The sequence below is a fragment of the Euprymna scolopes genome, chromosome 7 (genome assembly GCF_053919585.1).
Source record: "Euprymna scolopes isolate OS-2025 chromosome 7, ASM5391958v1, whole genome shotgun sequence".
NCBI lineage: Eukaryota > Metazoa > Mollusca > Cephalopoda > Sepiida > Sepiolidae > Euprymna > Euprymna scolopes.
Window position 1 is genome coordinate 80,480,376 of NC_136488.1, and position 27,159 is coordinate 80,507,534.

General features: G+C 35.8%; 1 protein-coding gene and 1 long non-coding RNA gene across 3 annotated transcripts in view; one reads left to right on the plus strand and one right to left on the minus strand.

Moving 5' to 3' along the window:
- The window catches only part of LOC145279788 (serine/threonine-protein kinase Sgk2-like), a 207,931-nt gene that overhangs the window by 175,698 nt on the left and 5,074 nt on the right, over window positions 1-27,159 (minus strand). The window lies entirely within an intron of this gene.
- LOC145279790 (uncharacterized) overlaps window positions 23,076-27,159 on the plus strand; it is a 71,299-nt gene continuing 67,215 nt past the window's right edge. Inside the window, exon 1 of the long non-coding RNA XR_013868453.1 lies at window positions 23,076-23,209. This is a non-coding gene — a long non-coding RNA (uncharacterized LOC145279790). The remainder of the gene's footprint in view (window positions 23,210-27,159) is intronic.

Below are 27,159 nucleotides of genomic sequence, written 5' to 3' on the forward strand. Positions count from 1 at the left end.
ACCCCTACAAGAGTTTGAATATAGCCCTCATAACCAGATATATTGTGAAACTACAAAGGTTTTTGAGACTATAATAAGGTATAATCTAAAACTACATTAACCAGAGTACTTGAATTAGTACAATGGGTGTTCCAAAAAATAATGCCTCCTATTTTTTATTTCGCCAGATGGATCAAAGGGGATTGCAAATTGCATTGTTATGATGACTGAGCTTATACATTCATGGCCTGAAAGTTTCGTCTTTGTTGCAAATATTGATGGTGTGAGATTCAAAGGAAGCAACCCTATCATAAACGTGTGTCAGAAGCAGAAATGTGTCATTGATTCCCTGGCAAAAGTACATCAAGAATGGTGGTGACCATGTAGAAAAATTACACAAGATGTGTTTTTTGTTTTTGCACATAGGAGTCACCACAAGGCCCGGAGGCCACCCGAAAATAAGAGTCAATGAGTGTACAGTAATCAACCGGAATAATATCATAGTAATCGTTAGTAGTGGAAATTTGATAAATTGGATTACTTAAAGGAGACGGTTTATCAAGAATTTGTTTATGTTGGACTTGAAGATGATCATATTGTAATCAACTGGAAAACAGGCAAACGGAAGAGAATTCCACAGGCATGCAGTCTAAGAAAGAAGCTTTGGTCATGGAATCTACAATTAGGTTTAGATACAGGTAAGGAGTGGGGGAAATTATTGATATTGTTTTTTTTTTTGTTTTTTTACACAGTGGTCACCACGTATCAAGGCCCGGAAGCCACTCAGGGATAAGGGTTATTGCAAGTACATTACGTTAGTGTGGAGATTTGATGAAGTGTTTACTTAAGGGGGCGGTTCATTAGGAATTTGTTAACGTTGGACTTGAAGACATCCAAGTTGTAGTCAGGTGGGAAGCAGTCAAGACATGTTTTTCGTGAAAGTTTGGCAAGGGTGGACCATAGATTGGAGCTCAGACGAGCACTTGCCATGAAAATAATGATAAAGAAGAGAGAGGTTGCTCATTTTAATGGTACCACTCCAGTCTTCATAGCTCTTCAACATTTTGAATAAAAAAAATTTTTTAAATAGGCTTTACTCTTGAAACAACCTTAATGTGTTTCAATTTAAACAAAACTGGTACAATAATATACAATATTGCGGAGTCTACATTCATACTGGACTTCCATACGAATGTTTTTAAGCATAACAGCAATATACAACAGATAAAGGATACAACTGTGGAATTTCCACAGGCCATGCTAATAAATAATATTAACATAATCTAATATATACAATATTTTTAGAGATATTAGATTGATATTATATTAATAAAATTGTGTGGTCACTTCTTGTCTGTCTGCATCTATCTCTCGTCTATATGTGACTTTAATTCGTGAATTAAAAAAAAAATCACAAATTAATGAAAATTACATTGAAAAATAAAATAGAGCAAAATTGATTTTGGTTTCTTTGTAAACAAATCAAACATTTTAATCTTGTTAATAGTTGGAAAAGGGAAAAAATGAATTACTTCATGAAGTACTTACTTGCAATGGAAAAATATACTATTCACCAAAATTCACAGAAATTAATCCAGTAGATTTGTTTTTATTTACGAAATCCGACTTTTATCTATAGCTAGAATTTCACCACTATTATTTATTTTGTCATTGATTAACTCCCCTTAATATACCTCTTCATAAAGTGATTTAAAATCATACAAAAAAAAAAAAAACATGTTCATATAAATAAACAATTCCTTTTTATTATTATTAAAATTTTTTTTTTTTTTTTGCAAGGTGGTCACCACTTATCAAGGCCTGGAAGCCACTTAGGGATAAGGGTTATTGCATGTACAGTATGTTATTGTAGAGATTTAATAAAGTGTCTACTTAAGAGAGTGGTTCATCAGGAATTTTTTATGTTGGACTTGAAGACATCCAGGTTGTAGTCAGGTGGGAAACAGGCAGACGGAACAGAGTTCTACAGGCATGCAGTTCTAAGAAAAAAGCTTTGTTCATGGAATCTACGTTTTGATTTAGGCACATATAAAGAGTGGGGAAAATTTTTGACAGTGGATTCAGCTAGATGGGTGTTTTTCGTGAAAGATTGGCGAGGGGGGACTAGAGATTGGAGTTCAGATGAGCACCTGCCATACAAATAATGATAAAACAAGGATAGGCTCACAACGTCTCTTCTGTGGGAGAGAGGTTGCAGGGTAGAGAAATGGGCATCCCCACTAAGCCACAAAGTCTATTTTGTACTCTGTCAAGGTAGGATAGGCTTTTTTTAGCAGCTCCTGCCCAGATATGGCAGCAGTATTCCATCCTTGGACGTACTTGGCTTTGCAATAGATAGAGAATTGCATCAGTAGTGAGATATCTTCTGGAGCGGTAGAAGAAACCCACCATCTTTCCAGCGACCTTGGCAACAGACTTGATGTACGTGTTCCATTTCAGATCAGGAGTAAAGGTCAAACCCAGAAGCTTGTCAAACCATGGGGCTTCTCCTAGATGAGAGCCATTCATTTCAATTGATGTCAGATGGGGATCAGAGCGTTGATGATGTAAGGATAGGAGTTTGGTTTTAGATGCATTAAAAGTAACCAGCCACATCTTCCCCCACTGAACCACGCGATCGAGACCAGAGGAGAGAGAATCAGAGAGAACTTTTACACGTCATTTACAGCCTTTGATGTGTTGCCGTGATGGTTGTGTCATCAGCATAGATGTCAACAAATGATTTAAGTATGTGTTTTGGGAGATCATCGATGTAGATCAGGAAGAGAGTTGGGCCCAGGATGGACCCCTGAGGGACTCCAGCATTAATACTGTGGGCCTCTGATTTTTGTCCATCTACCACTACTCTTATGAGGCTATCAGAGAGAAATGATTTAATCATTGTGAAAACATTTTCAGTTATACCGTAGCTGGAAATTTTGTGAAGTAGGCCTTTATGACATAACTTGTCAAAGGCCTTTGATATGTCAAGAGCAATTGCCCTAGAAAGGAAACCTTTGGCAAGAGATTCGCAAGTTCTATGAGATATAACCGTTAGCACACCTGCAGTAGATCTTGCAGAACGGAAACCATATTGCGTGTCACTAATTATTTCTGCTGAGGTGGTTGACTACTTCTCTATTTAATATGGATTCCAGCAACTTACTCATGACACATAGGAGACTTATTGGTCTGTACTGAGAGGGAGATGACTTTTCACCTGAATTCTTAAATATAGGGCATACTGATGAGGTTTTCCAGGGTGTTGGAAAGCACTTCTTCTTAAGGCAACGCTTAAACAGTTTTGTAAGTATGGGAGCAAGTTCTGGTTGAAGCTTTTTTAACACTATAATTGGGATGCCGTCAGGACCAGTTGCTTTACTGGAATCAAGGTTCTTGATTAGTTTGGCGACCTCATGCACAAATATTTGTATGTTACCTAGCGTGTTCTGTGTTATGGGAGGAAATATGGGAGAGTTGATGGCCTTCGTCACATAGGGTAGAATTAGCTGCAAAGTTCTTAGAAAAGAGTTTGGCCTTGTCTGATGCTGACGAGATGACCTCTGGTGCATTGATAATGGTTGGGATAGAACGCACACTTCTGTTCAGGATCCTATTTGTTATTTGCCAAAACTGGTGGGAATCAAGCCGCTAATCAGCTACTTTGGATTTAACGGACTGAGCATATAGCTTTCTTGCATTTTTTATTACTATTTTACAGTGGTTGCTGGCATTACTGAAAGCAGCTTTAGTCTCAGTGCATCTGTGTTAGTAGCAATGGAAAAAGTGATTTCTGTGCGCAATGGCAGCAGCAGATTCTGGGGAGAACCATGGCTGGCTGTTAGGTTTTTGTTGGAATTTTTTAGATGGTATGAATCGGTCTATGCCTACAAGTAACCATTCGGTCAGGTCTGATACTATAGAGGACACATCCTTTTTAAACATGGAATGCAGAGGTAGATCAGATATGAATGTACGGAAGCTATCCTAGTCAGCCATGGAGTATCGGTATACAGTACGGTGGAGGGGTACATCTGGGAACTTATTACATTTCATTTTTATCTTAACTGATATGACGGAGTGGTCAGAGGATCCTAGAGGAGAAAGAACGGAACATGAACATAGCTCAGGGAAAATTGAGAAAAAGGTCTAGAATGCTTGCATACTGACCTGTAGTATCCGGCACACGGGTGGGCTCACAAACAATCTGAGTGAGGTCATAAGCAAGTGCAAAATCATGACAGAACCTCCCCTCATCGTGTATTATTTGAGTGGGTCAGCCATTCCATGTTATGGATACTAAAGTCACCACAGATGTGAATGTTAGCCGAGGGATGTGCAGACAGGATGTGGTCTATTTTCTCAGATATACTCTTAAAGATAGTAACTCCGCTGTTATGGGGCTGACAGAGGGCAAATATAAATGCAGTGGTGTAAGCAAGTGCAACCCAGAAGCACATATAAGGTAAATTAGGATCTTTTCTAGAGATATCTCTGCCACACGGGAAGCCATCTTTAATGTAGGCACATATTCCATGCCCATGGCGATCTTGGGGGTCAGATTTAGATGTTAAGTTAGAGTATTCGTTAATTATGAACTCATCTAGGGAAGTGGTTGGCCCTATTCCAGTTTTACTTAGAAAGGATATGTCCGGTTTCGTCTCCTGTAATTGGGTTTCAACCTCTGGAAGGTTGGAACGTAGACCCCTGATGTTGGAGAAGGAGACATGAAGATGGGGTTCTAGGTTTATTCGAGTTTTTTTCTGGAGATATTTCATGTTGAGGTTTTGGGATTTGTGGAACAGGTCAGCATACTTGGTTAGAGCAGGATAGAGAGGAAAAGTAAGAGAAAAAAGGACGGGAATTTTTTTTTTTATGTAGCACGATAAGGTAAAGCCGTAACAATTACCTACTAGTATGGCATCGAAAGGCCCCACCAGAGACTACTGAATGGTTCAGAATCCATTCATCAAATGGCAATACAGCAGCTCCAGTACTTTGTACCTGCTGATAGGACAGCCTCCTTAGTGGTTAATCCAAGGTTCGGGTCCCTGATTATCAGGCGGATAACGTCAGCCCAGACGAAATGTTTACCTCCAGCACCCTGACTAGTGACATGGCTACAAGGATAGACATAGAGACAAAAATTTCCAACATCTTAGACTACTGTTCACCAAGTACTATCGACTTAGAAAGCAGCTTTTTCTTCACCCTTTCTCAGAAAAATCACTCATTTGAATGAGAACTGAGGGACAAAGAAGGAGAAGCGAGAGTTACTGGAGCTGCCGATAACACGTCCACTGCATTATCTACTCTCCATTAAAAAGAAAAAAGGGAATAGGTACGAGGGACTTATTAATATCTACTTAGTATAAGTCCGGTGCTCAATTATCAATTCAGGATGCTGTTTGAAAATAACATCGACTGGATGAGTTTCTGCAAAATTTGCTAATATTTTTCAATAAAATGTAAATATTTCATCAAATTATCATGTTAAATTATTCATGAAATTGTATATGTTTTTAAAAGATTATGACATATTGAATGTATTGAACTTAAAATCAATTTAGTATTATGCCTGAAATAGAAGAAAAAACAACACTTCTTTAAATTGGTAAATATGCTAGTATTATCAACATATTTCCAATATGGAAACATATTTTATTGGCCTAGACAGTAGTAATTAAAATTTGGAATCAAAAGTAAGCTTAATGAACAAAAAAAGTCTTTTAGTGAAAATAATATTTTAATTTTTGCTATATGGCAAAAAAACAAAAATTATATTGTGAAACATACAGAACTTCAAAGCTCGCCTAAAATCAGTGACGTCATCATTTTGTGCATACATTCAATATTGATGAGTGATCAAAAGTGCTGAATATAGATAATTGAAAGTAACATGTTTTTGTTATTATTTTGTTTTGTTAGATTTTGATATTCACATAAATACCATATTATTAAAAAAATATTGATTTATTATTTAAAATTAGTTATGTACATATTTATCAATTGTAATAGTCTTTTAATCTTCAGCAAGAGTTCAGGTTTAGCATTGTTCGAAGATCAGATTAATTACAGCCGTTTGAAGGGGTTAGTATGATGCCTTCTGATGATGAATTCAATTTTCGACTACAGTTGACACGAGACAAGTTCATAAAGCATGTTCATTTGAAGGAATTATCATTAAGACAGGTCATTAATTCTGACTTTAAAAAGTCTCTGGGAGACATATATAATCATTAGGTTTAAAACAAAGTCTCAAGGAGACAAAAGGTAGAGGCGCCATATGCCTCATATCCAGAAAGAGTTGAGTTCCATGTTTCTTCTACAGCTGCTGTATTTGGAACTAAAAAAAAGGCAATCAAAAACCCGCTAAGCCCGTCGCTTGGCAGTTAAATCTCAACCAATCTGATTTGTCTAAACAAAGACAGTCGGTGGCCAATCAGCTAATGAGGGGCTTGCTTATAACTCTAGAATTTCTCACCAGGCCCGCTGACAGTCTGTTCTGACATGTCTTCAGAGAATGAGAGTGAAAGATTTGTAAGAGTTGGAGAAAGACTAGGTGAATAAGCACCAAGCATAAATGATGCTTCTCCCGATGACATTTCAAATGGAGATACAGTAAATATGTAAACCCCCCCCCACAAAGAAGCAGACTATGCAAAAGACCACCTCCTGAATGTTTCATGTCTGATGATAGGATCAGGGGGGAGTGTAGTAGTAATGCTATAAACAACCTCACCTCAAAGAAACAAAAGGTGTGCTCTTTCTACTGCCAGTATGGAGAAACCAGGAGAAATGCAAAAGGGGTGACATGTTTCATCGAAGAGGATGAGATAAGCCACGTAAAGTGGCGAGAGTTACTGAACATGAACAGTCAAACTTGAAAGGAGTCAGAATTTCACTCACATTTGATGAATAAATCTCAGTTAACAAAAGATGTGCATGTATATGAAACAAAATGGTGTTCAAGGAAAAAAGTTCCCCTTGCAAAGAGTTCTGGTGCTGTGAACCATAATTCTCTAAACTCTACAGAACAATAATTTAAGATTTGGTAAAATGAAATATGAGGATATATCACATAAAAAAAATATCTATTCTCATACATTTTACAAAAATTGTAATCTAAAAATAAATTAATCCAAAAGTGACTAAATATTAAAAATTTCATGAAAATCTGACTATTAGATAATTTTTGCTACAGTTATTAAATGTATGTGTCTACTCGTTAAAAATGGCGACTACATAGGAATGTTGTTTTAAGGCGTTCATAATGTAAATAGGATTTTTTTTTTTTTTTACATAGGCGGCACCACTTATCAAGGCCGATCGGCCACTCAAGGATAAGGGTTAAAGGATGTAGAGTAGTCAAAAGGACAATATAGTAATCAATAGTAATGGAAGTTCGGTAAATTTATTAACTTAAGTGGAACGGCTCATCAGAAACTTGTTCACGTTGGACTTGAAGACAACCATATTATAGACAGCTGGAAAGCAGGAAAACGGAAGACAATTCCACAGGTGTGCAGTTCTAAGAAAGAAGCTTTGATCATCGAATCTATGTTTAGGTTTAGGCACAGATAAAGAGTGAGGAAAATTATTGATAATGTTTTCAGCTAGTCTAGTGTTTCTTGTGAAAATTTGGCGAGGGGGGACCATAGATTGAAGCTCAGTCGAACACTTTCCATAAAAATAACAATAAAGCAGAGACAAACTCGCAACATCTCTTCTGTGAGATAGAGGTTGCAGCGAAGAGAAAAGGACATCTCCCAACAGGCCACGAAGTCTATTTTGAACTCTATCAAGGCAGGACAAGTCTTTTCTAGCAGCTCCTGCCCATATGTGGCAACAGTATTCCATCCTTGGACGTATCTGGCTCTTATATAGATAGAGAATTGCATCAGCAGTGAGATATCTACTGGATCTATAGAAGGATCCAACCATTTTTCCAGCGGCCTTGGAAACAGATTTGATGGACATATTCCATTTAAGATCAGAAGTAAACGTCAAGCCCAGAAGCCTGTCAAAACTTGAGGCCTCCTCAAGACGAGAGCCATTCATTTTAATTGATGCCAGATGGGGATCAGAACGTCGATGATGTAAAGATAGAAGCTTGGTTTTAGATGCATTAAAAGTAACCAGCCACTCCTTTCCCCATTGTACAACATGATCAAGATCAGAGGAGAGAGAATCAGAGAGAACTTGGTCGCTTACTGTCTTAGATGTGCTACCATAGATGGTAGTGTCGTCAGCAAAAATGTCTACGAATGATGTAAGGATGTGATTTGGAAGATCATTAATGTAGATCAGGAAAAGAGTTGGGCCCAGGATGGACCCCTGAGGGACTCCAGCATTTATACTGTGAGCTTCTGATTTTTGCCCATCAACTACTACTCTTATGAGCCTATCAGAGAGAAATGATTTAATAATTGAGAAGACATTTCCAGCTATACCATATCTGGAGATCTTGTGAAGTAAACCTTTATTTCATACCCTATCAAAGGCCTTTGATATGTCAAGAGCAATTGCCCTAAAAAGGTTGCCTCTGTCGAGAGATTCGCTAATCCTATGAAATATAACTGTAAGCACATTTGCTGTAGATCTAGCAGAACGGAAACCATATTGTGTGTCACTAAGAAGGTTATTTTTGCTGAGATGGTTGATTACTTCTCTATTTAACACAGATTCCAGCAACTTACTCATGACGCACAGGAGACTTATTGGCCTGTACTGAGAGGGGGATGAACGATCACCTGAATTCTTAAATACAGGGCATGATGAGATTTTCCAGGGTGATAGGAAGCAATTTTCCTGAAGACAACGTTTTGTAAGTATGGGTGCTAGTTCTGGTTAAAGTTTTTTGAGTACTATAATTTTAGTCTCGCATTTTCATTATTTTCGTATGCTGAATTTTTTTTATTTTTAATCATTAACAGTTTATTTTAGACCGCTTCTTTTGAATAGTACAAAAGTTATGAAGATAATATTGACTTATATTAATGTTACATACAGGGGGTTAATTCTGTGGTGCACTTTGGAAGTATCTAGTTAAACAAACATTTTATAAATATTTTCATTTTTTAAATAAATTTTATATAACTCACTAATACACTGTACTTTCTTTCGTAGAACCTAGTTTGTATTCCCCTTTTTTATCGAACATGCCACCATATTGGCAATAAGTCAATGTACTTATTTGAAAGTGCACGTTTTTCTAGAATTTCCCATATCCGAGATAAAAAATACCATATTCCAAAAATCACGTGAATTCATCAGGTACTTTTATTTTTATAAAGAAAATCATTTTTAATAGAAATTCATAGGCATTACAACATAAATCTTGCAGATTTGCATTATGGAGTTATTTCCCTTCATCTTTTTTAATTGTTTTCAAAATGACGAGATAGCTGTTCTTTTACTCACAAAATTTGATTTTGTTATTTAAATATAAAACTACTTGATCAATTTAGATGATTTTTGGAATGTGATATTTTCACTTCATCACGGGTATGTACATCATACAGATTTTTCTTTATTTTTGTTTTTCATTATGGTGGGGGGGAAGGGAATTCTGGACAAGAACATGTTTTTCTCAATATGCTGCAGGTGGGGTGCTGTAAAAACGTAAAAAAGTAAGGATGGACAATCAGCCATCCTCCTTGGCCGCCGGGCACCTTGTGTCAATATTACGTAAAGGAGGTAATAAGTCACCACTTGTTGCAGGAGCCAGTCAATGGAGGACCAGTTTTACAACTAAGGAAACACAGACATAAATATGGTAATAAAGAAATTGATGTTTGAAGCAAAAACCTAATCTCATTTATAAAACTCATCATCCCTATGTTTGTCCGTCTGTCTCCATTTTTTCAAACTGTATAAAATAGCTGCTAAGGGATCCAAATTTCCAAAAATTGTAACTTGGCAGGCATAAGTCGACTAAACATACGCATAAAAGATAATGAATAAGGCTAGAAAGCTATATGTTTTAGTTTTGATTCTAGTAGATGGCACCCAAATCATATTTTTATTTATTTTTTTTTTTAATTTTTGAGATCACTACTATATATCGGATACAATATAATCTATACATCTATAAAAGTGAAAGTGTCTGTCTGCCTGTCCGTCTGTGTACATTTCCCTACAAAATATCTGTCAATTTTAAGTCTACAGACTCGAAATTTGATATACAGGGTACTGAAATTTGGGAAAATCTTTGTAATCGGTTTACAGACAAAATTTTGGCTGTTAAGGGGTCAAAATTTCACGATTTGATCTTTGAGAACTCTACCAAACTCCTCCGCCAATTTTGGGTCTAAACACTTGAAATTTTACATATAGGTTCATTGGACATGGATCTAACTTAATAACTTGCTTTGAGCCCAAAACAATAAATGTTAAGGGGTCATAATAGGGGGCAAAGTTAAGAAAATTGGCCGCTGTGGTCTCTACCAAATTACTCACATAATTTCTGGTCTAATCATTTGAAATTTTACATAAAGGGTATTCAGAGATAGGGCAACATTCACATTTGTGGTGACTTCATTGTCCACAATGTGGAATGGCTGACCCACTCGAACAAGACAGATGAGGAGGGGAGGTTCTGTCATGATTTCGCCATTGCCTATGACCTCACCCAGATTGTTGACGAATCCACCCATGTGTCTGATACTACTGGTCAGCATGCAAGCCTTCTAGACGTTTTTCTCACAACTTCCCCTGAGCTATGTTCATGTTCCGTTCTATCGCCTCTGGGATCGTCTGACAACTCGGTTGTATCAGTTAAGATAAAAATGAAATGTAATAAGTCTTCAGATGTACCTCTCCACCGTACTGTATATCGATACTCTACAGCTGACTGGGATGGCTTCCATACATTTATATCTGATCTACCTCTGCATTCCATGTTTAAAAAGGATGCGTCCTCTATTGTATCAGACTTGACCAAATGGTTAATTATAAGCATAGACCGATTCATATCATCCAAAAAATTCCAACAAAAACCTAACAGCCAGCCATGGTTCTCCCCAGAATCTGCTGCTGCCATTGCGCACAGAAATCACTTTTTCCATTGCTACTAACACAGATGCACTGAGACTAAAGCTGCTTTCAGTAATGCCAGCAACCACTGTAAAATAGTAATAAAAAATGCAAGGGAGCTATATGCTCAGTCCATTAAATCCAAAGCAGCTGAGCAGCGGCTTGGTTCCCACCAGTTTTGGCAAATAGCAAACAGGATCCTGAACAGAAGTGTGCATTCTATCCTAACCATCATCAATGGACCTGAGGTCATCTCGTCAGCATCAGACAAGGCCAAACTCTTTTCTAAGAACTTTGCAGCTAATTCTACTCTATGTGACGATGGCTATCAACTCCCCCATATTTCCTCCTATAACAGATAACACGCTATGCAACATACAAATATCTCTCCGTGAGGTTGCTAAGCGTATCAAGAACCTTGATTCCAGTAAAGCAATTGGTCCTGACGACATTCCAATTATAGTGTTGTAAAAGCTTCAACCTGAATGTGCTCCCATACTTACAAAACTGTTTAAGCGTTGCCTTAAGAAATGCTTCCCAACACCCTGGAAAACCTCATCAGTATGCCCCGTATTTAAGAATTCAGGTGATAAGTCATCTCCCTCTCAGTACAGACGAATAAGTCTCCTGTGTGTCATGAGTAAGTTGCTGGAATCCATATTAAATAGAGAAGTAGTCAACCACCTCAGCAGAAATAACCTTCTTTGTGACATGCAATATGGTTTCCGTTCTGCTAGATCTACAGCAGATGTGCTAACGGTTATATCTCCTAGGATTAGTGAATCTCTCGACAAAGGCTTCCTTTCTAGGGAAATTGCTCTTGACATATCAAAGGCCTTCGGTAAGGTATGTCATAAAGGCCTACTTCACAAGATTTCCCGCTACGGTATAACTGGAAATGTTTTCTCAATCATTAAATCATTTCTCTTTGATAGGCTCATAAGAGTAGCAGTTGATGGGCAGAAATCAGAGGCCCACAGTATTAATGCTGGAGTCCCTCAGGGGTCCATCCTGGGCCCAACTCTCTGATCTACATTAATGATCTCCCAAAACACATACTTAAATCATTCGTTGACATCTATGCTGATGACACGACCATCTATGGCAACACATCAAAGGCCATAAATAACAAAGTTCTCGCTGATCTTGAGCATGTGGTACAGTGGGGGAAGAAGTGGCTGGTTACCTTTAATGCATCTAAAACCAAACTCCTATTTTTACATCATCAACGCTCTGATCTCCATCTAGCATCAATTGAAATGGGTGGCTCTCGTCTAGGGGAGGCTCCATGTTTTGATAAGCTTCTGGGCTTGACCTTTACTCCTGACCTGAAATGGAATACGTACATCAAGTCTGTTGCCAAGGTAGCTGCAAAAATGGTAGGATCCTTCTACCGCTCCAGAAGATATCTCACTGCTGATGCAATTCTCTATCTATATAAAAGCCAAGTACGTCCAAGGATGGAGTACTGCTGCCACATCTGGGCCGGAGCTGCTAAAAACAGCCTATCCTGCCTTGACAGAGTACAAAATAGACTTCATGGCCTAGTGGAGGATGCTCTTTTCTCTTCCTTGCAACCTCTCTCACAGAAGAGATGTTGCGAGCCTGTCGTTTTATCATTATTTCCATGGCAAGTGCTCGTCTGAGCTCCAATCTCTGGTCCCTCCTTGCCAATCTTTCAGGAAAAACACCCGCCTGGCTGAAACCACTGCCAATAATTTTCCCCTCTCTATCTGTGCCTAAATCAAAACGTAGATTCCATGAACAAAGCTTCTTTCTTAGTAGTGCACGTCAGTGGAACTCTTTAGTCTGCCTGTATCCCACCTGACTACAACTTGGATGTCTTCAAGTCCAACATAAACAGATTCCTGATAAACTACCCCCTTAAGTAAGACACTTTATCAAATCTCCATTATTAACAATTACTATGATATTATCCCATTAATTACTGTACACGCAATAACCCTTATCCCTGAGTGGTTTCCGGGCCTTGATAAGTGGTGACTACTATGTAAAAAAAAAAAAAGGCAAGCTTTTTAATCGGTTTGGGTTGAAAATTTGAGCTACCAATATATAAATTTATGTATGTATGTTTGCATGTCTCGCAAAAAGTTTTGACAGAGGCGACGGATTTTCAGAAGATCAGTATAGTTTTTAAGCTCGACCTTTCAGACGACAATAAAAACATTAATTTCTTCACCTTCAACTGGGCACTTTTCTACAGGGAGGAGTCACATTTTTCGCCATATTGTTGAAAGTCATCCCTTCTTTTCGATTACCTAGCCTTAATTTAAACCTACGTCACTTCCGGTTTGGCAGTGGTCGTAACAGCAAAGCCGTCACGTTTTTTTTCCTATTCTTTTCCTCCTTCGCAGTACGGGTTCGAGCCTGGCTTCCTACTACCACTTTTTTTTTTTTTTTTAACATACATCTCCAAACACCCGGGCAACGCCAAGCACCCATGCTAGTAATTAATAGAGAATTGGCTCTATGATAATAAATACAAAATCTGCATAAATCAAAACATCATATTAAAGCGTATTTTATGACTGGGAAATATTAGGCCATCTGCTAGTTTATATATATATAGCTTGTGTGTGTGTGTGCAGAATGGTCTTTACCAAACTACTCTGTTAATGTTTGGTCTACAGACTTGAAACTCGAGGTGTAAGTATTTTGGACCTGTGAAAGAATTTATATATTGGTAGCTCAAATTTTCAACCCAAACCAATTAAAAAGCTTGCCTTTTTTTTTTTTTTACATAGTAGTCACCACTTATACCTTTAATTACATTAATTTGTAAAGTTTGCATATGCATATGTCTTTAGGTCATATAGTAGTGAATACTGCTTCAGAGTTAAATTTTTTATTTTGATTCTAGCTGATGGCATCCAAATCCTTTTTTATTTTAACTTTTGAAATCATTACTATACATTTAATAAAAGGAAATCTAATATATAAAAGTCTATATTCCTGTGTCCGTCTCCATATTTTCAAACTATCTCTTCCAAAACTAAAAGTCACAGAGCAGTGCTAGGGGCCTCAAATGATTGGATTTTTATGAATCATTCTTTTATGGGTCTTTAGCCGGTTAAGAACGTTTTTAAGGGCTCAAAATAGGTAAAAATCGAAAAAAAAAAATCGTTAAACATTTTGTACATTCATCTTAGTTTATTTTTAATTTTTGTCACATTGATACAGTGGTAACGTCACCAGCTTTGAATGCTACAGTTTTGCTTTCGGTTTTGCTTCTAGCTGATAGCACCAAATTACTTTGTTTTTTACTTTTGAAATCATGATTTTATAATAATATATACGAAATCTGTACAAATTAAAGTATCATATTTAAGCATAATTTACAACCGGGTAATGCCAAGCAGCCCGTTAATTACATCTAATTCTACTCTCATGGAGAAGTAAGTAAATAGGAACAATAATACAATTGTAAGAAAATGTATATTCTCGCCTGTTGTCCAGAATTTAAAAAAAAAAAATCTTTATGTACATACGAGTCATGGAACAAAAATGTCAGCGCTTCTACAGAATTGAGACAAGATTTTCGGAAATCATAATACTGAATTTCACATGAAAACAATGGTATCTATATATTCCTCATATTTTTAAGATGATTATACCCAAAAATTACGAAAATCGACAAGATAGGAAATTTGTTATTAAAGAAAATAAGAATTTGATGAAAATGATCGTAAAACACAGGAGAGTTAAAAAAAGGAGGTAATTTTCCGTTTGAATTAAACGAAGATGGTGAAAATTTTTCACCTGCTAACACGAATAAAGTTTTTTTTTTTTAATAATTCAATAATATTCAGGTAATTTCGAATGCATAATTTGAAAGCTCCCATTGTAACTTATTAGAATTGACAAGTACTCGACTGAGCTTCAATCTATGGTCCTCCCTCGCCAAACTTTCACAAGAAACACTTGTCTAGCTGAAAACACTATCAATAATTCCCCCCACTCTTTATCTGTGCCTAAACCTACACGTAGATTCCATGAACAAAGCTTCTTTCTTAAAACTGCACACCTGTGGAACTGTCTTCTGTTTTCCTGCTTTCCAGATACTACAATCTGATTGTCTTCAAGTCCAACGTAAACAAGTTCTTGATGAGCCGTTCCACTCAAGTTAAAAAATTTACCAAATTTCCATTACTAACGATTGCTATATTGTCCAATTGACTACTGTACACTCTTAACCCTTATCCTCGAGTAGTCGCTGGGCCTTGATAAGTGGTGATGCCGATGTAAAAAAAAAAAAAAAATCAGTTGAAACCATTGTTTTTTATCTAAAAACTCCATTTATTGACTACAAAATCTCGTCCCAATACTGTAAAAGCACCAAAATATCATTTTAAAAATCACACAAGTTAATCAAGTATAGTTTTTCAGCATTCATTAACTTCCGTCTGTTTATAATATCACGTCAGTTGATATTTGGGCTTGACGATGAATGCCCTGGAAATGTCACTTCTGATTAATGTGCACCAGTTTTAAAATATTCTGTTATTCTGCAAAACAACTAAGTTCATTTGCGTATTTTAGAAATGGTGCACATTAATCGGAAGTGACTTTTTCAAGGTATTCATCATCAACCCCAAATATCAGCTGACATAATATTGTAAACAAACAGACAGAACTTGATGAACGCTAGTTTTTCTTTTATTTAGAAAATCATTTTATTTGTAATTTTTAGCAATTAATAGTAAACCGTAGCTATTAAAAAACTTTATTTTATCTCAGTAGCTCGAATTGCACTGCCACCTTTCATTTATTAAAGATCAGATGGCAGACCAAAACATACTATCTTCTCTTCCTCACAAAATTTGATTTTTATATTTAAAAATAAAAAATAAATAAATAAATCAATTTATGTGAATTTTGACGTATATCATTTTCATTCCGTGATGAATACAAAGATTTTTTACTGTATTTTTATTTTTAATTTGGTTGAATTCTAGACAAGAACCATAATTTCTTTTTGATTCTCTCTGCTGCATTAGCTTTTTTGCTTCAACTCCATGATGAAGGATTCTATTGAAACATTAAACTAAGTATATATCATTTAATTGGAATTCATTATTGAGATGAGTATTATTTATTAATTTTATTTATTGCAGACTATTATCCTCATCTTTCTTAGTTGATGTTTTCACAACGTTTCGGTCAACTATTTCTCTGGCTTTCGTCAGGTGGTAGGACTCCGAATCTCCTAACTGCATCCTCAACAATTACTGGCTTCCGTAGTTGTTGTCGTCTCACCACAGTTTGGCCAAGTAAGAGAATTGAAACCGCTATCTTTAGAAAATTCTCACCTGGAACCGTAGAGATTAAACATCTCTATCCACTGCGCTACGGGCCCCAAAGGGCAATCAAGGTTGGATTTTTTGGTCTTATAAATCCACGTTTTTTATTTATTATCTGATCTTCGATAGTCGGGTCCATACTGAATGGTATATATTATTTAATTGGAATCCATTATTGGGATCTCAAGGACGGCAGTAACTGCTGAGAATGCAGTTAGGAGATTTGGAGTTCCTATCCCGTCACGGTTACCTGAAGGCCAGAGGAATAGTTGGCCGAAACGTGAAAACATCAACTAAGAAAGAGGAGGATAATAGTCCGTAATAAATAAAATTATTAAACTAAGTTGCGCACTTTTTTTTAGATGGGATTGATCATTTGGATTACCGTTTTCATTTTAGATGTTATAACATTTCAGACGATGTAACCTTCGACTTTCTTTAGATTCATTATCGTCAAATTTTGGAATCTTTAAACAATTTCACACAGAATCCGTGGTATATATAACCAGTTTCAAGTGACAGTCTTATAGAGGTTGACGGTTCAATCCCCAGTACAGATGATATTCATACAATTACAAGCTACTTAAGACTTCAACGTGGCCATAGTTAATAGAATGAGTACAATCTACCTCCGTAGATTAAATAAAGGGTCCAATTGGAATTTCCATATATGGCATAGGAATTTCAGAGTTTGAATATACACAGCTACAGTAAATGCGAAATTGTCGCTGTCTTAAATCACCGCTTCTTTGTTTTTGTAAACAACATGTGCTGGCTCGCAGAAACAAACACGAAACCTGACACTCCCAGAAATATGCCACGACCACATGGGTTAAAAAATAGCAACTTTTTCTTCAACAACAAAGAAAAAAAGGACAAAACTCAATTGTTCGCAATGAAACAATAACAGACCTTTTATTTTTGAGTAGAGAATAAAATATATACATGCAATAAACACCACAGACATTTTTGCTTGTAAGAAATCCCTTCTAAAATTAATTACAGCACTGTTGGTCTTCTTTTTTTTCTTTTTTTTTTTGGTGCTAGTCGACTGTAGCATGAATAGTTCTCCATGAAACAAGCACCTTCAGAGCAAATACTCAGTTCAGTTCGGGAGCTAGGAGTACTCCCATCTCGACTTGACTCTTATAAAGTCTGCATTCCCAGTCACCGTGGGGACCAGGGGCAGCATAATGCAATGCACATTCCAACTTCCTGGCACTCCCCCTCATAGCCTATAACTCCTGAATCTGCTTCAACTTCAGCTCACTTCCAGCAACTTGTTGCGGACCAGGACATAAATATCCTAACTCGCTATAAAAGAAAATAATGAAACGAATGGAAAGAAGGAAACAAAACTCAATTGCTGGATAAAATAAACATGTTTATTTTCTGTTGAAAAGTGAATGTTTTAGGTGTAACTCGTGTTCATGTCCGCGCGTGAAAGGAGGAGTGAGTAATATAGTGGAAATGGGAATGTCAGTCTAGCGTGTAGACAAAAATAAGGATAGAGGGTTGACATCAGTAAAGCTGCGCGCCATGTTAACAGTCAGCTACGCGGAGATGTTCTCAGGCACAAGTTGTAGGCGCGAACTTGTTTGGTTGATGGACCAAAGCAAAAGGGAAGAAAGAGTGAGAAAGTCAATCCAGTTCATGGAGAGAGAAAGCATATAAAGTGTACGTACTGTCTGTTAGCTCTTGCCCCATATACAGTAGCAGGTGGCGTGAGGCACGCAGGTGCGCAAGCCCCGAAAGGGAGGCGGCTGGCCCATCGACCTCTCAGCTCAGAAGCTGAATTGGAAAAGGAAGGAAACAGCTTGTCTCTTGCTTTTATAGTTGTTTCCGGTGGTCTTTTGCGCATGTATGGATTTCCTTCAAAGGGAAAGTGACGTTGTCCACGAGTGCGTACATGTGTGTGTACTGTAGCATGTGTGTGTGTATGCACATGAATGTGAGTGTATGTACGCGTACGTGAATATATGTACGTGTGTGTACATGTGCACGTATGTTTGTGTGCGCGTATGTGTATGACAAGAAAATGGCTTGATATGTGAACGCGTGTTTTTGTGCGAGACTAGAAGGGCTCGTACAATACTCCCCTTCCAAGGAAAAAAAAATATATGCAGTGTGTATATATATATATATATATATATATTTTTTTTTTTTGTAAGTAATGTTTTCAGCAATTGACTTTACGTCCTGTTTTTTTGCTGTTGGTGTGGTTGTTTAAAAAAAAAAAAACATCAAAAACGGAGTGTGTTCGTAAAAAAAAAAAAGTATTTACTTACACGTGCAAAAGGCGTTTACTCTTTTTTTAGGCTGACATTTGTTTTTTTTTGTTTTTTTGTATGCTGACATGTGCAACGAGTTGCTTGGACAGTGAAGTGAATTGTTCGTTTGGAAGGAAAATTCTTTTGTTCGTGTTGACGGAGTGTGTCCAGTTGACAGTGTCTTCGCAAGTGGGTCTGCAGTAGTGTGTACATTGTTTGTACAAACGCTAGTTGCATGCTGAACGAGGGTGTGGTTGCCGGCTGTCAACAAAACTTCCAGTTGTGAGTTTATCAGCGTGCGTGGTGCATCTCAACTCGTATTGTTGATTCAACTTCTTCCTATGTGTTGATAGGGATGTCCTGTAATTGTTTCTTTGTTGTTGCGTCTGCTGTGCGGGAGAGAATGTGTATAGGCCTATGTGATTTTGCTCCTCGCGTTTGTTGCAGGATAATGTCAGGAAACTGTGAAAAATGTTCGTCGAGCTCAAATTTTTTTTTATATTCGGTATGAAGCTCCGTGTTTATTTTTTTGCCGAGTCTGACGAGGGTTTTTTTCATTGTAGCTCATTAAGATTCTTGTCGGTAGTAGTTCACTTGTTTTTCTTTGTTGAAACGTTTGTTTTTTCTTTATCAAATAAAACGCGCGTCTCACTCAAAACAATACATTTCAAAAAAGTAGAGTCACCATGCGTGTTCGTTTCCCGTTGGTCACCGGTTTGTTGCAGGACTTGTGGATATAGAAGGAAATGCGTGTTCCTCTCGCGTTCAGGTGTCACCAATTTGTTGAGGTGCACAAAATAGGAAAAATTAATTGCTTTGAGGAAGGAACGAACAACGCGTTTATTGAATTAAACAAACTAGGATTTATTTCATGAAGAAACAAATGAAAGAAAAGGGTACAGCATGTGTTTAGTTTGGCGTGCGTCTCTCGCTGTTAACTGATGAGAAGGAAAGTCTATTGTTGTAGAGAGAGAGAGAGAGTGTGTATGAGTGTTTTGTTCAAACACATCCATTTCATTTTAAAATAACAGGGTCACCATCTTTTGTAGCGAGTTAGGATATAAATATCCTAACTCGCTACAAGAGAAAATAATGAAACGAATGGAAAGAAGGAAACAAAACTCAATTGCTGGATAAAATAAACATGTCGTTTATTTTCTGTTGAAAAGTGTATATTTTAGGTGTAACTTGTGTTCATGTCCGCGCGTGGAAGGAGGAGTGAGTAATATAGTGGAAATGGGAATGACAGTCTAGCGTGTAGACAAAGAAAAGGATAGAGAATTGACATCAGTAAAGCTGCGCGCCATGTTAGCAGTCAGCTACGCGGAGGTGTTCTCAGGCACAAGTTGTAGACGCGAACTTGTCTGATGGACCAAAGCAAAAGGGAAGAAAGAGTGAGAAAGTCAATCCAGTTCATGGAGAAAGAAAGCGTATAAAGTGTACGTACTGTCTGTTAGCTCTTGCCCCATATACAATAGCAGGTGGCGTGTGGATTTCCTTCAAAGGGGAAGTGACGTTGTCCATGTGTGTGTACGTTAGCGTGTGTGTGTGTGTATGCACGTGAATGTGAGTGTATGTACGCAAACGTGAATATATGTACGTGTGTGTACATGTGCGCGTATGTGTATGACAAGAAAAATGGCTTCAAATGTGAACGCATGTTTTTGTGCGAGACTAGAAGGGCTTGTACAAACTCCAGCGGCTCTCCAGCTTTCTCCTCCAGCTCCAAAACTTCCAGCCATTAGTCACTGGAACCCACTGACATCCAACTACCATACCAGTGCCCACTGACGTCCAGCTACCAGTTCCTACCTCATGGACCCAAGAATCTCAACCTCATGAGACGCTCGTTCTCGCTCCAGCTGATCCTGAATGCATTGTCATACATTTTACTTTTTTTTAATAAACAATAAAACACGATATCCTTTCGTCTTTAACCCAACATCTGTGTTTGTTATCCCTTTTTTGTTATTGCCGTCACTGTCCTTGTGTCAACTTTATTAGTTGTACAGTCGATTGACACCTTCACACCTCTACAACAAGGTTACATCGGGCGAAATGTGAGAATAACATCCGGGTATTTGTTACTGTAACTAACAGAACATGAAAAAAAGCTATGAAAAATATGCAACAAATAAATGTTACCAAAGGCAAGATGTGTTACTCTCCTACCTACATGAATATGTTTATTTGTGTTTAACTTATTTTCAAGCGTTGTTGTTGTTGTTGTTGTTGTTGTTGAAAGAAAGAGAGATTTTGTCCGTTTGCCCGTCAAAATTTTTTATATGTAACAAATTCGTTTCATTAAAAAAAAAAAATCAGCGATCTTAGTTATGTCTATAAATAGAGAATATTTAAGTAAATAGTAAATAATAAATTCAAAATAAATAACACTGATACCATGGCCGGAAATCGAAACTCAAACCTTGACATGTTCAGTCTGAGGTTCTACCAACTGATCTGGTTTCTATTTCTTATAGAGCTTTAATAGGCACCGCCAAAACTGGGGGGGCAGGTCAGTACTTTTTGACGGACTGTCTTTTTAAAAATCTACCAAAAATCAGGTAATTATCCGATCAATACGAAATTTTCAGCGATTATTAGGAGAAGAATGAACTTTATAACAGTGTACTTATTTTTCATAAACGATATTTATATATATATTTTTTTTTTGCTTACAAACCCCCCCCTTGTTTTGAAGTGGGAACAAATATGCTTAAAATAATCATCTGAAACTGAACAAAACATATTGTGTTGTTGTAAGGGACAGAATTATAGATTAAAAAAAAAAAAAAAAAAAAAATTGTTTGCATACCTTATTTTGACGTCTGAATATCAGAACTTCGATTGTGTTTAATTATCCCGCTTTTGAGTTTTGAAGTGTGAAATTCGGTGAATATGTTAAGTAAAATAATTAATTTAAGTTAAGCAAAACAAAACAAAAAAAATTTTTTATATTTATACGAAAAAAGCCATTTTAAAATTTTTGATAAATAAATTAACAATTTTTTTTTAGCAAGCCGAATAATGCATGACCATTATTAAACAGAGCATGCTTTGAATAATCGATACAAAAAAAAAAATTCGATAAATATTGTGCCCTTTGTGTTAAAAATAGCATCATTTTTTTCGATCTCGTTTGAAAACGTTTGCCGCCTTTCGACTACGGTGGACCAAACGCGCTGAAATAATTTTTTTTTATTCTGCTTTAAATTGCCCCCTCCCCCCATTTTGGGGAGCCTGGCCCCCACACACATACACATTAAAAACCAAACTCATACAAATGGTCACCCATCTGGTACTGGCCAGCCTCAGCTTAATAATACATTGAAATTTTCGTCACTGAAAAATAAGTTTTTTTGGCCTGTTTAGTCTTCCATAGTTTTCGTCTCATCGAAAGAAAACGTAAACAGAGTCGATCTGAACTCTTCGGCGACGCGAAATATCTGGTTACATATATGAATAAGTGGAATTATTTGAAATTCAGGTACTTATATTATAATATTTTTGCATATTCTCTTAGAAAATCATCCTAAATCTTAGTTAGACAATAAATGAATAAATAAATTATTTCAAAAACCCTTTTTTTTAAATATTTAAGTACGTTTTTTGTGCAAGACAAAAAATAACAATTGTTAACTTTTTGGGAAAATTTAACATTTAAAATTGAATTAAAAATAGTAGAAAAAGTTTTACATTATTCTGTTTTCTATATGATAAAATTCAGGGTTTTATCTTTCTGGAAAAAAAAAAGTTACTCAGAAATAATGGATTTTAATAAATGTAATTTAGTTTTAAAAAACAACAACAACTTGATTTTGCGGCCATTTTTGGCGGTGCCTAAGCTTTAAACATTACCATAACAAAATAATCATAGCTTTGGCGTGACGTCATACATTTATGACTTATGTCATGTTTCAAAACTTGAATTCAAACAAAAGCGATAATAATAAAAATAATAAATGAATGGGTATTAATAGTTTTGGAAATTATTTTAATAGTCCAAAATTTATTTTGCTTTAATTACATATTGTATGCTGTTTTTTTTTTTTTTTGTTGTTTTTTTTCCACACCTCAGTTTAATAAAAATTTGATGGCCGCTACTTTTTTTCTCAGCATTGCGCCGCCGGTACTTGGCCCTCGGGCCAGGATCAAAGTGTAGTATCTGTTCCGGCAGATACTACAAGCAAAGACCATATGTGGGGGCGACCCCACATATAAGACCTTGGTCAATGTAGGGGCAACCCTTCATATCAATTGTCACTATCCAGCTCCCCTACTCCCCGGGGAGTTGGTCCCCATTTCCCCTTCCCTTTCACTCCTCACATTAAAAATCGGCTTTGTGCCTAATTTGCTCGGTGGGGGAGCAAATAAATACCCTCTCTCTTTTTGCCATTCTTAACATGGGGACAGGAGGGTGTTTGTGTACCTATTCTGTATTTTCACCTAACAATTTAATAAAAACAGATATCAGCCAAAAGAATATCTAACAATTGCTAATCTGGACTTGCACCAATTTACAAAAAAAAAAAAAAAAAAAAAAAAAAAATACTTCATCAAATTACGTGATTTTTGGAATATTTTATCTTCGTCCCGTGTGTGGTAAGTACATCATACACAGATTTCTGTATTTTCTTTACTTTTAATGGCCGAAATTAGTGCCAATTTGAATAAGCACCTAAAATTTTATTACCTAAACATTATGTGGCTTTAAAAACCATGACCGTTTAGTGCAGAAGATGCAGTCTATTGATGACGAATTGTTGTCATCAGATATCCGGAATAGCGTCGTATGAGCAAGAAAATTCAATATCGGCATAATTTTAATGAACACATTTTATTTACCAATTAATATTTGTAGAATAAAAATGAAAAAAAAAAAAAAAATCCGAAGAAGTCAGAAAACAAAATATTTGCTAAATAATTCGCAAAAATCAGAACAAATTCTTATTAGTTATATTGAACTTTTCAGCTTTAAGGTAACTGCCATTGAAATAATATCGTAAGGTAGTTTTAGTTTTATCACAATAATTATGCTATATTATTAAGGTTTTGTTTAAATTAAATCATAAATTGAACCATTTTTTTTTTTAACTAGAACTAATTTTGTTAAGATGTTTTAATCACAGCCATTTTAAAGCTGAAACGTTCAAGATAACCTTATTTGTAAAATATGAAATCGCAAAATAAAAGCACTAATATGGTGGATTAATTTACCTTGTTAAGACTGGTGGCTAAAATTTACTAGTCATTTGGGTAGCCATAATCGCTTCAATATAATCATTTTTTTTTTCTTTTAAAATTAAAATCAGCCTTTCCAGCTTTTGATCTGTTTCCATTTGGCAGCGACCCAAAACAATGGGTTGGGTGGGAGAGTGGAGGAGGACAACCACAAAAAAAGAAGTCTGCAAAACATTCATGAATTTAATGTCATATTGTTTTATTTAGTCTTAAAATATCATTACATTATATTTCTTTATTCCTATTGGATTTTATTACAAGTTATATATAAAAAATAAACCAAAAAAACAAAAAGAAAAAAACCCTCAAGCAAAACACGTTTGCAACGCAACAGATTGTTGAAAACATCTTTCTTTTAGTTTTCTTCCCTCTTCGCAAGAAAAATGTGGGTGCTTGTGCAGTATAATGAGATTTCAAATAAATGCATTTTTGCTAATGAAAAGGAAACACTATTGCATACTTATGTGTCATTTTGAAATTAGTAAAAATTCCAAAAATTAGGAAAAAAACAGAGTAGACAAATAATGGTACTTGTTTAGTTTTAATTAAGACATTAAAAAATGAAACTCTTGGAGAAAAAAAAATATATTGTACGTACCCGTTATGGAATTAAGTTCACAAAAAAAAAATCACTTAATTTGATCAAGTAGTTTTTTTGTTTATACACAAGAAAATCAAATTTTAATGAGATCGATCGTATCCTGGCCATCTTGCTTATTTCGCGGGCGTGGTGTGGTGGGATGACTAAACGAAAAAGGGATTAACAAAGAACAAAATGAAAAAGGGATAAATATATATATATAATGCACTTTTGTTACCGTGCTTATTTTTTAATAGTACTTTCAAGTTAAATTCAAGTTTTACGATATCTTTTTTAATTAAATTGTTAGGTGAAAGTACAGAATAATTACAAAACACCCTCCCATCCCATGTTAAGAATGGCTTTCTAAATAATAACGTTATTATTTCAGCACAGTAACAAAAGTGCATAAGTACCAAAATTTCACTTAATTTAATCAAGTAGTTTTTTTTTAGGGGGGGTACAGAGGAAAATAAAATTTTAATGAGATCGATCGTATCCCGGCTATCTTGCCTATTTTGCGGACGATGAGGAGGGGGCGCCAAGGGTAAAAATTTGACGAGATTATTTTCAAACTTGGGCAGGAAAAATGCCAAGATAAAATTTTTAGTTTTTTCCACTTATTTTACAGAGTTTCTGTTTTTTGTTTGTTTGTTTTATCCCCTTTTCATTTTGTTCTTTGTTAATCCCTTTTTCGTTTAAAGTCATCCCACCACGTCCGCGAAATAAGCAAGATGGCCAGGATACGATCGATCGCACTAAAATGTGATTTTCTTGTGTAAAAACAAAAAAAAAAAAAAACTACTTGATCAAATTAAGTGGGGGTTTTGTGAACTTAATTCCATAACGGGTACGTACAATATAATTTTTTTCAATATTTTCATTTTTTTTTGTCTTGATTAAACTAAACAAGTACCAATTTATCTAATTTGGATGGATTTAAACAGTCAGATTTGTTTTATTTCTTATAAATCTACTAGAACTATTTGGCATACAGTTTAATCAAGATATTAAAAATTGAAAATATCGAAAAAAGGTTATATTGTACGTATCCGTTTTGAACTGTAGATCTCTGAAAAAAAAATTCACTTAATTTGATCAAGTAGTTTTTTTTTTTTTTGTTTTTAAAACACGTTTTTATGACAGCGCATTGAAGGTAGACATCTTGTAATTTTTAGAACACGCCATGGGGAGATAACTTAATTTAAAGCGCCGACACTCCCTCCCCATCTGTAATACTGGGTTTTCTTCCTAAAAATCGAACCTTTTGCTCGATATCATAAATTGCTTCTTTTTTTTTTTTTTTTTCGCTGTAAAAAATAAAATTAAAAAAAAAACTACTTGATCAAATTAAGTGAATTTTTTTTTCGGAGAACTTCATTCCATATAACGTACAATTTAAACTTTTTGATATTTTCATTTTTTAAGGTCTTGATTAAACTGCACAAGTACCGATAAATTAATACAGTAAAGTAGTTTGCCCCGTCATCGTTTGTCGTTGAAAAATCAGAATTATTCGCTAAAATTTGGCAGCAATTTTAGAAACTAACCTCTTCAATATAACTAAAAGTTATCACACTATTATGTCAGTGCAGAGACAGAGCATCTTTCCACCCTTCAAAAATCCTTAAAATTACCACTGGCACAACTCTAGGTTTTCGGAGGGTGCTGAAAACGAAAATAACGTTTAAAATTCCAGGAAACAAGTAGTTTCCAAGATATGAAAAAAATTATAGTTTCAAAAAGGGGGGGGGGTCACTTTTCTATACTAATTTAACGTAAAATGAGAATCCATTTTATCGTCACACTTTTTGGGGGAGGATGGTCTGGTAATTTTTTTTGGGGGGGGGATGTTTATTTGGTAATTTTGGCCTAGTAGACCAACACAAAACCTACGTTAAAAAATTTGTTTTATTCAGGTTTTCGGATGTGCTAAACACGAATATAGCATTTAAATTTTCCGCAAATAAGTAGTTTTCCGGATATTAAGCAATGTAATTCTTTGTGTTATAAGTGGTGACCATTGTTGTGCGCGCAAGCGCGCGCATATTTTTATGGCAAAAGTATCACTTATAACAAAGAGTTACATTGCTTAATATCTGGAAAACTACTTATTTGCGGAAAATTTAAATGCTACATTCGTTTTCAGCACACCCGAAAATCCTAAAAATAACAAGTATTTTAAGCTAGTTTTTTGTTGGTCTACCAGGCCACAGTTATCAAGAAAACACCCCCACCCCAAAAAAATAAATACATACCAAAACCCCTTCTCTAAAAATAAGGTGGTCATAAAGTAGGTCCCCGTTTTACGTTAAATTAATATAGAAAAGTGATCCCCCACTTTTTGAAACTATAATTGTTACATATGTTGGAAACTACTTGTTTCCTGGAATTTTAGATATTATTTTCGTTTTCAGCACCCTCGAAAACCTGTAATGATAATTTTAAAGGATTTTTGAGGGTGAAGAGACCAAATAATTTTGTTATCATTATTGAAACAATATTATCTGAAAGAAGTTCTGCAAACATTTTGTTCGATTAATTTAATGGCTAAACAATATGGTAATAATAATAGTATTATTACGATATGATCTGATCATTAAATGGAAGCAATTTGTTTGGTGAAGATAATATTGTTTTAATAGCAACAATCTTAAAGCTAAAATATTCAATATAAACGATTTATTTTAATCAAGAGAGGGGATTCACTTTTGAGGGGAAAGAGAAGGGG